This window comes from Alligator sinensis, unplaced genomic scaffold (genome assembly GCF_000455745.1).
Source record: "Alligator sinensis unplaced genomic scaffold, ASM45574v1 scaffold620_1, whole genome shotgun sequence".
NCBI lineage: Eukaryota > Metazoa > Chordata > Crocodylia > Alligatoridae > Alligator > Alligator sinensis.
In genome coordinates this window covers 862,679-875,271 of record NW_005842260.1, presented here as the reverse complement: position 1 = coordinate 875,271, position 12,593 = coordinate 862,679, and positions in this window count along the sequence as shown.

The window sequence follows — 12,593 nt, the reverse complement described above, 5'->3', positions numbered from 1 at the left end:
GGCATTTTCAATCCTGCCTGAATCTTCTTACCTACAATGTTCGCAGAGAGCAAAGTTTATAAAACCTTATCTGGTGCTATGTAACTTATTTGAAGACAGCAATCCTTGTGCTTTGATGTCTTTTACTGCCTCCATACAACAGTGACACAGGTTACTTCTATAGCTACAGAATTCCATGCTGTGAAGTCTGACACTCTTAATGTTGAAATGGTCCTTTTTACTGATTTAATTTTACCAATTGTTTATGTCACTAATCTTGAGAGGCTACTCCCTACTATAAAATTATTTAGATGTTATTAGAGTAGTAAAAAACAGACCAATACAGGTTGAAGAAATCCTAAGAACTGTGCCGAAGAATAATATTTCTATATATAGATACTCCTCACTGAACATCATAGTTATGTTCTTGAAAAATGTGACTTTAAGCGAAAGGATGTTAATCGAATCTAATTACATCACTGCAGTTACCTACTAGCAGGTGGCGGCCAAACAATGTTATAACTGAACATTGTGTGACATTAAATGAGTATATATGAGTATATTCTCTAACAGATCAGCGATGTAATAATGAAGCAACGTTAACCATTAACTGGGATGACATTAAGTGAGGAGTACCTATACCACTTTAGATAGATAAAGCTTTCATACATATGTATAATTTCAGAAAGGGACATAACCTTTGACCAGAAAAAAAGGTAGATGTCACACATGCACTTAAAGAACCATAGATGGCTACTTGGCATTATCTGGTTAGACTTAATTCATGGCCTGCCACATTTATTCAAAATGAGAAAATCATAGATCCCTATGTACCCTTAGACATTATTAAATATTTAGGCAAAAATAATGTTCAGTTCAGAGTTGTGTAGGCAACTTACAGCTCATTCAAAACCTAGCGCTTAATGTGTTATATCAGGGGAGCTAAACCTCTGGCCTACAAGCCAGATGCTGCCCATGGAGCAATGGCATCCAGCTTTCAGGGCTCCCCATGGTTCAGGAAATTTGGCAGTGGGGGAGCAGTGACCAGTAATACTGTCACACCTTCCCTTGCTCCCAAATTCTCAAGCCTTGTTTGGTGGGTTGGAGTCAGGCTGTACCCCATCCCACCACATGGCCAGATTTGGACTGAGCCATGTCCCATCCCAGCTGGCTAGGAGCTGGGCTAGGATAAGAATTGGGCTAATGAACAGCTGGATAGGAGTTGGGCTATACCTCCTTCCCCTGAACAGCTGGTTTGGGGCTGGGTCATGGCTCCTCCCACCAACAAGAGCAGGCTGGGGCTGCAGCACCATGTGCGGCCAGGCTGGGTCGAGCCCCCTTTGCACACACAGCTGAATTGAACTAATCCTAACCCATTCTGCACAGTTAAATGGGACCCTGCTATGCTTGCCCTGGGCATGGATGAGGGCCACTGGCCAGATCCAACCCCCACAGATGGATGGGGCACTACCCACCTAGTCCACTGGGGAAAAAAGGTTGAACACCACTGTTCTAGATGATATTTTTGCTTAATCAGCTGCTCATACGTTTTTTTTTCTTCCCTGCATCATGAATTTATATTACAGCAGTGGGGAGAAATAGTTTTGGAGAGTCTTTTCACTTCAGAAGCCAGATAGTAGGTTTCTGCCCACCTACAAATAAAGAAAAGCAAGTGCTCACATCCCCAATAGATTTGTTGTATCCATTTGTGTAGTCACAGTCTCCAGGGTTGAGCTACTTCAGCTCTTGCACAACTAGTGAAGACACCTAAAAGAACAGTTGTGAGGGTGGAAAATGAGGTTTAATGCATGGAGTACTACACGGACTTTGGAAACAAAGGACTGATGCTAATGTTCTTGTGATATTCAAGGCAAAAATTTTCTTGCCACCTACAACAATTTCTTTGTGGAATGAAATTTTGCCAAGTTTCCACAGCCTTATCATCTGAAAAGAAGCTGCCTGAGCCAGAGATTGCAGTATATAACAAAGGAATTTAAATACATCTACATGATTTCTTAATGCATTTGTGTTTTGTTTGCTGTGTTGTTTTAATATAGGGAAATTTTATTTTGAGTAAATCAAACTGTTTTTCTTTTGACATCTGGAAACAGTTTAATATGCTCAGAGTCTAATAGTTTTACAATGTAATTAATCATCTCTGCTAAGAGTATGAATAGTATACAGAGAATAAGGCTAGAACTTTAGCTAGATGGTAGTAGAGCAGTAGTTCTCAAACCCTGGTCTGTGAACCACAGGGGTCCACAAAGCCATTGTAAGGAGTCACTAGATTGCACTGGTCCGTGCACAAAGGGACCTATACTTTAGGTTCACATGATGCACCTGCAAAATCTTCCTCCATGTGATCCAATGGGCTAAATGAGTTCCTTGGCATGTGACAGACAGTAGGTTAACAGAGCCAGTTAGAAAGAAGGGAAATCCATTAATAATCATTTTACCTTCTTCACAATCTCAATGTCCAAATTCCTGTTTGAAACAGGCCCTCCTGAATGAGCTCAGAACACCCAAAGCCACAGGATTCTGCTTGTTTTATAACCAAACAAAACATACCATAACAACAAGAGCAGCAGCTTTCCTAATTTCAGCTCCTGGCCCTAATGTTTAACTTGCTTGTAACAGCCTGTGGTCTGAACAATCAGATCCAGGAGATGGGAGGGAAGGGTATTAATAAAAGCCAATGTTTATGTAAAATGCAAGCGAAGGGTTTTTGTTGTTGTGCTTTTTCAGTAGGGCAAATGAAGAAAGACAGGGATACCAAAGGAAAATAATGTTCTTGATCTTCTTCCAGAGAAAAATCTTACTTAGATTATTTTAAACATATTGGAATTCTCCTTCTGCTGTACTGAATGAATGCCAGACTACACAAGATACTCAGTACTTTTTGGGAGCTTTACTTAAAGCAAATGGGAGCTGAGGGTACCTAGCAAATAACCACACAGGCCCAGCATCTGGAAAACAAAAGGAGTTCACTGCACTGTCTGTGATATAGCACTGGAGCCTCATAAAAGGTAGTGGCTTGATGACTCTAGGGATTCTCAGTGGTACTTTATAACATATGCTGGGAGGGGGCAGATTATTGCAGAGACTAGCATTTTTTTTTTAACTTTCCATCTCTATCCACACTGAAATATAGGAAATACATAGTCCACCTGATTCTCATCTTACATTGTTGTAAAAAGAAAAAAATAACAACTCTTTAAATCTATAGTGTTCCAATGGGATAAAATCAGAGCATACAAAAGGAGAATCAGACCCATTTTCTGTGTCTCCCAGACACATTCGCTGTGTTTAAATGCTTGCCTGCTGAGGGTTACTAAGCAACACAAATCTCACAAATGCTTGCCTGCTGAGGGTTACTAAGCAAAAAAAATCTCCCCCAGCCCCACCTCTAGTTCTTCCTCAACAGGTGTTAACAATTTTCTTTTCTCTGCTACTATCCAGCAGCTTTTATGTTCAAACCAGAAATAGAAGTTAAGAGCAAAATAGATAAATAAATAAATAAATGCAAATGATAATATCTTCCCCCAATATTTCTCACAACCAGGTAAAAACGGTTGGTCTTTGGGAGCACATCCCGATGAGTGCGTATGTGCAGGTGCGTGTGTTTTCTATAGGACAAAGAGCAGTGGCCCATATCTCCCAGTGTTAAAAAGAAAAGCCCCACTGCTAATTGGCAGTGTGGTAAATGGGTACGTGTGTGTGCTTATCATAACATGCCCTGGGATTCCTGCCCAGTAAATATACAACTTTATCCTATAAGGTATAGCACAACACCTTTCCAGACTTCAGGAAGGAGATTAACAGTTTCTCCAATTCGTTAACGTATGGGGGGTGGAGGTGGGCACAGCCTATTATCTGTGCCCAACGGTGCTAAAGATATGGCCCTCAGGCTGAATCAGGTCTCTGGATCACTAGTGCTGCCCCTAGGTCAACTGATAGAGTGGGTACATCTTCACAATCAATTAGCTCATCAGCCCAGGGCCACAGCAGTTTGAGCTGGGCCAGAGCAGCCCCAGGCTGGCAGGGGCAATGGGGGATTAGCCCTGACTTCTGGGTGGTGATGGAGGGTGACAGAGGGGATGGCTGGGGCACGAGGGTACTACAGTGTGGGGCTAGGTGGTAGGCAGCCTCCACACTGTAGTACCCGCATGCCCCCGCCAACCCCATCACTGTCCACATGTGGATTTCAACAAAGTAAATTATTCCACTGTAGGATAGTACTATCCCCAATTAATTAATTTAATGCACTCTAATCAGGAGGCACTACTTCACTGTCAGGGTGGCTAGGATCTGGAACCAACTTCCAAGAGAAATGGTGCTGGCTCCTACCCTGGGGGTCTTTAAGAGGAGGCTAGATGCTAGACCTTGCTGGGGTTGTTTGACCCCCAGTACTCTTTCCTGCCATGGCAGGGAGTCGGACTTGATGATCCCTTCCAACCCTACAAACTATGAAACTATGAACTATGAAACAATAGTATGGGTGCATGTGTAGACAGTGATGCATTATTTTGGAGCTAATTAGTCAACTCTGCCGTGAAGCACACATGTAGATGCACCCCGTATCTGCCAGATGGGCACTGCACCCAGGTTCTGGAAATAGGCTGCACACAGTGTCTGCTCCGGCCAGTCTGGGACACATACTGCACATGGTGCCCACTCCAGCCTGTTAAGGACGTGGATTGCCCACTCCAGCCAATCTGAGATCAGCTGGGGTGCATGCCTCAGTCTGCATGTGATGCCCGCCCCAGCCAGTTCAGGATTTGCACTGTATTCGCAACCTGCGCCAGCCAGTCTGGGGCAGACACCGATATGCAGCATAGATCCCAGACTAAACAGAGCAGGTGCCGCTTACAGCATAATCCCAGATCACTGTGAGTGCTGAATCTGGCATGTGTGGGCAGAGAGGGGGTGCATCTGCAGGCCTGATCCGGTCTGTGGAGGGTGGTGCTGCACCATGTATCTGTCTCACAGGCCCAGATATGTTTGAAACCCCTGTCTTAACCAAAGTTCACTAAAGCAATAGTAACCTTAAATTTGATGAGAAGATTCTCTGAGTAAATCTTCAGTAAAGAATGCAGGGTTCAGCCTATAGAATAACATAGAGAGACAGAGACTGAAGGAGAATAACTAATTCATTATTGTTACTTTTAGGTTGGTATAACTCCAGTGTCATTATGCCATTGTAAGACAGTGGTAAAGTAGACCAAGAATTCAATGCTGATTCTGAATTTCAAACATTTCTAAATTTGGATGTGGTGTGTGATTCAGTCATATACAAATAGATTTGTAAAATTCAGATCCAAGTTTGGAAACCATACCATAGTTTGGGTTTATTTTGCTGTGGGCTTTGATTTGGGCTCATTCCTAATAGAAGACAATAAATATTCATTCAGACTTTCTCTCTTCTGGACCCCATAGGGAGCCTTAAAATGGTGTCCTTTACATAAAAAGGGGAATGGATCTGCAGGATGAAAACATGAAGGTGCTGCCACAAAATGATACAGGATCAAAAAGGCAATCCAACTAGGAAGCTGGCAGATGATGCAACAATGTAGTGTGTCAGACAAGCATATATGACTTTAAAAGGCACTCAGAATGAAAAGAAAAATATTGGAAATTTGCTTGTGTTTTTGGCACCTGTGTGATTCCTGTGGGGCTCCAAATGGAGCCTCTCATTGTTTTGCTCTAATCCATCTTGGGGCTGCCAGAGGTGCAAGTTACAAACCACAGCTTACATGCTGTGCTAGAGAATGACAGAGCTCAATAAAAACAATTATTTCAAAGCTTACATCTCATCTATTATTAAACCTGTGAAAAGAGTTTTAATTTCCTGTGCAATTATACAATGCAATGTCATACTATGGGAGGGGAGAGGGAGTAGGAGATTAATTGCTTTTGATCAAAAACAAATGTTTTTATTTTATGTTTTGGACCCCCATGTAACTCAGAAGTTAATCTGAAACCGGTGCACTTCTCATTACTCAGAATTAGCAAGTACTATTCCATTAGAACCATTTTTTCTCATAAAGAAGGAATGATAAAAAATTAATGTTTTGCAGCCTGAAGTGCCACAAGCAAACATTGTCTTTTTATCAGTTTATAGATATTTTGCAAATGTGGAATAGCAAAGGGTGATTAATGCATTTTGCAAGAGATTCATTAGATTATCTTGACTAATGCTTATGTCATGGGTGACACAAATCAGATTCGCTATTACTTTTATTTGTCTTCTGCTTACCAGTGATTATTAAACAATCCATAACAATGGCCAGTCACTTTCTTTCCTTTACGAATATGACATCAATTTATTGTTGGGGATAAACTCACAGAAAATGAATCTTTGGGGAGAAAAAAAGACAGTTCAAACTATTCCAGTGCTTCTCTGCATAGTGGCAGAATATAAAGCCCCAGTGGAGTTGGAATCTTGTCTGTGAGACAACAAAGAAAAAGATGATTCTGACATTTAGACCCTTCATAAGCAGCCAAAGCAGACTGGTACATCATTACTGAATTTAATTCTTTTAGTCTGCCCTCATGTTCCTGAAAACATCTGGAATATTCATTTCAGGGGAATTAATATTTCCACCATTTTACAGAGGGTACACATTGATACATTTCTCTCCACTCAGTAGACAGATGTATTATTCTTCAGACTAAATGCAAGACAAGGAAAATATTTAAAAGCATATTTACAGGAATTCTGGAAAGAATGATGATGCAAGGAAACAAGAACATCTGGCAAAAATTAAAATGCTTAAAAGTCTCAGACCAGGGATGCTGGTGTATTGGGTCAGGATTGAGGATAATTAGAAAGAGAGATAAGGTGCCTATCATCACATGAAAACAAAAATAAACACTGAAAACGAAAATTGAGAGGCCAGTTTAAACAATAATATTTTTGCTGTTAAAATGTCCCAAAAGGAAGGAACACAACATCTAAAATGTTGCAGTTATCTTGTATATAGATTGGAGAGATATAGAGAGAAACTGACAGGTTTTATTTCCAAATGCATCCTCAAAACCTGCTTGCCATGGTGCCCAAATTTTGCATGGAGAAAACTCAGATTTATGCATGAAAATTTAGCATACAAACACTGATAAATTTTCCTGCCCATGCACACAGATGATGTTTGTTCATACTAATTAGAATATATTTATATACAGAATTGTCAATATAATTTATGAATAATAGCAATTGTAGGTGCTAAAGGACCATTTTAGAACATTTTTCCAGTGTGTGGATAATTCAGTCAAGGACCAGAAACACCATCATCTGAGTGAAACAACCAAACAGAGCATAGATTCCTTGTTTGTAATCTGTTGATTTATCTCATGATTCATGTGTTGCATTGCACTGCATTATATGCAATTTTGTATTTTCTTGAAACCTAATCTTTAATCTGACTTTTTCTGGCTGGGTTTTAGAGAAGGCGCAAATTTAGCTTTCAGGAGAAAATATGGTGGAATAAATATTATCTCCATTTTAAGACTCCTTCCCACAGCTATTATTCCCACTTCCAAATCCCTTTATGTTGCCTGAGCAGTAGAAAGGGGCAGTGTTAACCAGAATCAGGTCTATCATCTTTTAGTGACTGAAATAATACTACTAATAATACTTCTTCTCCCTCTCTTCACCCAGGGAGATAGCGCTGCTTGGCAAGAGTAAATTGCATTCTATTTCTTCTCACATACTGTCACTCAAAGATTCTCAACCGGAGTGATATGGCATTTAGGGGTGCCAATAGAGGCTTTTAAGGGTGCCATGCAATGTTAGCACAGATAGGCGTGCAAATACCTACACATGATCATCACATCATGTATAGGTGTTTGCACAACTAACAGCGGGCTAGGATAGAAGGAGCAGTAAAAGATTCAGTCACTAAATGAAGATGATATGGTTGATTCTTATTAATAAATTCCATTTACACTGCTCAGGCAACCTAAAGGGACTTGAAAGGAGGAATGAGCCCATACCATGGAAATAATGAAGTTCACTCCAACTTTACTTCCCTTAAAAGCTTAATATTGCTTCTTCTCTAAAATCCATCCAGGAAAACTCAGATTAAAGATTAGGTGAAAAGAAAATACAAAATTGTATATAATGTGATATAGCACAAGATTCACAAGATAAACCCAGAGATTTCAAATATGAATCCATGATCTGTTCAGTTGTTTCATTCCATGAACTCAGTACACATAATCATCACATCATGTGTAGGTATATGCATCCCTAACAGTGCCAATATTGCATAGGACCCTTAAAAAGATCTCATGGCACCCCAAAGTGCGACAGTACCCTGTCTGAGAATCAGCAGGTTAAAGTATGTGAGAAGGAACAGAATGTTATTCACTCTTGCTAAGCTGTGCTGTGTCTCCCAAGGCTATGGGAGGGAGAAGAAATAGTACAACCTATTTCAGTCACTAAAAGAAGGTGACAACTTGATTCTCATTAACACTAGGCCCCTGTCCACCGATCAGGTAACATAAAGAGACTTAGAAGTGGAAGAAATGGCTGCAGAAGGGGCATTAAAGTGAAGATAATGGAATTTACTCCCACTAGTTTCCTCTAAAACTAAATATGGCACCATCTCCAAAATCCACCCAAAAAAGTTCATGGCTTCCAACCCATCCAGGAGAGCACAAACAACTGCAACCTCTCCCTCTGCCTGAAGAAGTTTGCTTGCACCTGAAAGCTTACAAAGAAAAAAATTTCCAACTATTTAGTTGGTCTAATACAAGATAGTATATTTACCTAAAGAACCTTGTCAGATTAAAGATTAGGTTTTAATAAAATACAAAATTTCCTATAATGCAACATAACTTCATGAAGAATACAGATCTTTTTTAAGATTATCTAAGCATCTGTAGTTTTTTCTTAGACTAATTGAAGTATGATTACTAACAGTTTGTTATTGTTGCAGCTGTTTGTAAAAATATTGCTAGCTTTTTCTAATATAAGCAATTACATTGAGATCTTTTTTTTTCCTGATCAAGGATAGTTATTATAGTCAGTGCTGGTAGAACACCTAGCCCTATAATGAAAAGAAAAAAAAAAGATGAGGGGATTATTCAATATACATATGACAATATAAAGGAGATGCAATGATCCAATTTGTGTATGGTACACTTAACAGCATGAAGGGGAGAGCTATACGTCTCCTTACACGTAAACACACCACATTGCAAAGTGTGTATAAAGTATCCTGAATATTTACACGAGTACATATGGTGCACTACAAGGCACTATCTTGCCCTGAGCTCATAGGGCTAACATTTATTAGTAAAGCAATACATGCTTTGCCTGAGCAGAGGCTGGAAATATCACAGGTCTGTAGTGTAGGATTTTTGTTGTTGATTAAATATCAAATTTAGAGGTCTACAATTGAAAATTGACACATTTTGACATAAAAAACAACAACAGAAAATATACTTGGAGGAATAAGACAAGCTAAAATAAGGGGGAAAGAAAAAGAGAGAAGGAAGAGGTGCAAAACTCTTTATCCCACCCCCCCTTCTGCATTTTTTCAGCTTTCTCTCCTGTCATCTCCTGCAAATTAGTATAATCATTTTCTTACTTTACAGCTTTATTCTGAAAATCTAGATCAGTGTGACATTAATATACATTACTATAACAATCTCATTACTTTGCATTAGTAATTAATACATAAAAGAACCTATATAAATAAAGCGCTCTGCTCGGAGTTACACTAAGTAGGATATTTTTACTGTCTGGTGTGTAGATTTTTTTATTTGCTCTTCTGCGCTTACCACACACCATGCATTATTCAATTATGAATTATTTTAATTGATTATATTGAATTTCATGTACAGTGTACAGGGTTTAGCCTCAGCTGTCATTAGTTATTCATTTCTTAAGCATCAGTGGAAGAAGCTATTTGAAATTAGTAGGGTATCTTATTGAATTATTAGTGCCGAGGGCTCTATCCAAGAAGGGGAAAAAAAAAAGTTTCATGCCTCTAGCCAGTGACATATTCAGCAATCATGTGGTAATGTTAACATCATGGGCAACCATTTGTTCATTGTTTACTGTAACTAACTGACAATATTATATTGTGCAGTCTTAAAGTTCAGAGGTCATGGTAGACACTTAACTGGTAGAACTCCTGAGATTTAGGATACAACTAGCTGACTGTATGTCACAGTATTAAATTGCAAAATCAGTTTATTGTTCAAGTCATGTTAGATATAGTGGTTGCCTTGCATTTATCACTCAGGCTTCCCACTATAAAGTTGGTGACAAGGATGAATTACTGTAGCGTTAAAAACCTTCTCACCCATCCCATACATAGTCTGAGTTGCACCTAGATAATCATCAATTCCAGGGCTTTAATAGATCCTTTTTTTGTCAGCACACTAGCCAGATTTTGTTACCCAGACAGTTGCTGACAAATAAAAAAGCCTCTTTTTCTCTGACTAAGCTAAGTGACATTTCAGTGGAGAGCTGTATGGTGGAGAGAATGATAAATGGATCTTTAATTGCATCCCTAGATTGTTGGTTGTCTTTAGGATTTTGCGTGGAGGAATTGGGGGGAAGGGTCCATAGTATAAAATGCAATCGGTTGCTATTGCAAATTGTTAGACTGACATAGTGGTGGGTACCAGGTAATGTTTTTTTCAAAGCTTCTAAGCATCTACTTCAAGATAAAATACAAAACCAGTAAGAGAAACCTGACCTAATTCAGGTACTGGAAGCAGCTGTGGTGCACTTGAAGTAATTTGTCCTGCTCAAAAGCAGGGGATATTAGCTTAGGCAGAGTGCTGTCCTAAGGCAGATATATTACTTCTGGTGTCTGAGCCAAGTATTCCACACAGAACTGCACTGTGCCATGCAGACATTAATTAATTCAGGGCCAGCTATAGAATATCACATAAGTGCCCAATATGCCGTATAGGTGGAATCTGGACACCTATGGCCAATCTACAAAAACCTTCACCAACTATCAGGCTTTCAGTCATTACTTACAGTTCTCCTACTGCCCATGTATAAGTCCTTTGCCACCTTGGCAAGGATGAGTGCCTTAACGTCCAGCTCACACCTCTGACTATGATACACAAATTAGACATCCTTTCACCTAATTTCCCTGAGGAGCCTAAATCTGGTAGACGTCCATGCTTAACAGACTGACATTCAGCAAAACACCAGGACAGCAACTGTCTTAATTAAAAATATGGCTGTTGGTGATACTGCCCTCCACCTTATATACATATTGCTGAATTCAGTACTGTCAGGTCTGGATCCCAAGTCCTCTAGGCAAGTGCTCTATTTGGGCCTATATATATATATATATATATATAGACATAGAGATATATAGATGGAATGGTTGTTCCTAAAGAACTCAATCCTCAAACAACAAGGGAAGTCCATCCCGTCCTGAAGGAAATGCAGTCAGAGGACAGGGAAGCCCCCTTGGTTCAACAGGGAACTTCTGGGTCTCCTGAAATAAAAAAAAGAGAAGCCTACATCAGATGGAAAACTGGAATCATCACCAAGGAGGACTACTCAGCACTAGCCCATACCTGTAGGAAATGGTCCAGAAAAGCCAAGGCAGCAACCAAGCTCAAGCTAGCCACAGGAATCAAGGATAACAAAAAATCATTCTTCAGATATGTGGGAAGTCAGAGGAAGACGAAAGCAATGTTGGCTCCCTGCGAGATCAAATGGGGCAGCTGATATCTGACACCCAAGAAAAGGCCAATCTCCTAAATTATTACTTTGCATCAGTTTTCCACCTTCCCAAGGGGGTCATGCTGTCAGACAGGACACAAAGCATCCAGGGCTAAGGAGATGGGCCCAGAATTGACATAGATCAAGTGAGAAAACACCTCGAGAGGCTTGACATTTATAAGTCCGTGGGCCCAGATGGATTGCACCCAAGAGTCTTAAAAGAGCTGGCAGACATCATAGCATGCTCTATGGCCAAGATATTTGAAAGCTCGTGGCACTTGTGTGATGTACCAGAAGACTGGAAAAGAGCCAATGTGATCCCAATCAAACAAGGGAGGAAAGAAGATCCAGGGAATTACAGACCTATCAGTCTGACACCCATCCCTGGAAAGATCTTGGAGAAAATTATCAAGGGATCCACCTGCAACATCCTAATGGAAGGCAACCTACTGAATGTCAGCCAGCATGGTTTTATTACTGGAAGGTCTTGCCTGACCAACCTCATCCCCTTCTTTGACCAGGTGATGCATTGCCTGGACAAAGGAGACGAGGTTGATGTAATTTTTCTGGATTTCAAGGCCTTTGACTTGGTATTCCATGATGTCCTCATGACCAATCTGGGGAACTGTGGCCTCAACCAACTCATGGTCCAATAGCTGGGGAACTAGCTCCAGGGTCAGACCCAAAGGGTACTAGTTGATAGGAACAAATCAACATGGTGCAAAATTTCCAGTGGAGTCCCCCAGGGCTGTGCTCAGGCCGGTACTCTTCAATATCTTCATTAATGACATGGATTCGGGCATCAGATGTGGATTTGCAAAGTTTGTGTACAACACTAAACTATGGGGGAAGACAGTCACGATGGAAGACAGGCTGGGGAAACAGGCTGACCTGGAAACACTTACAAAGT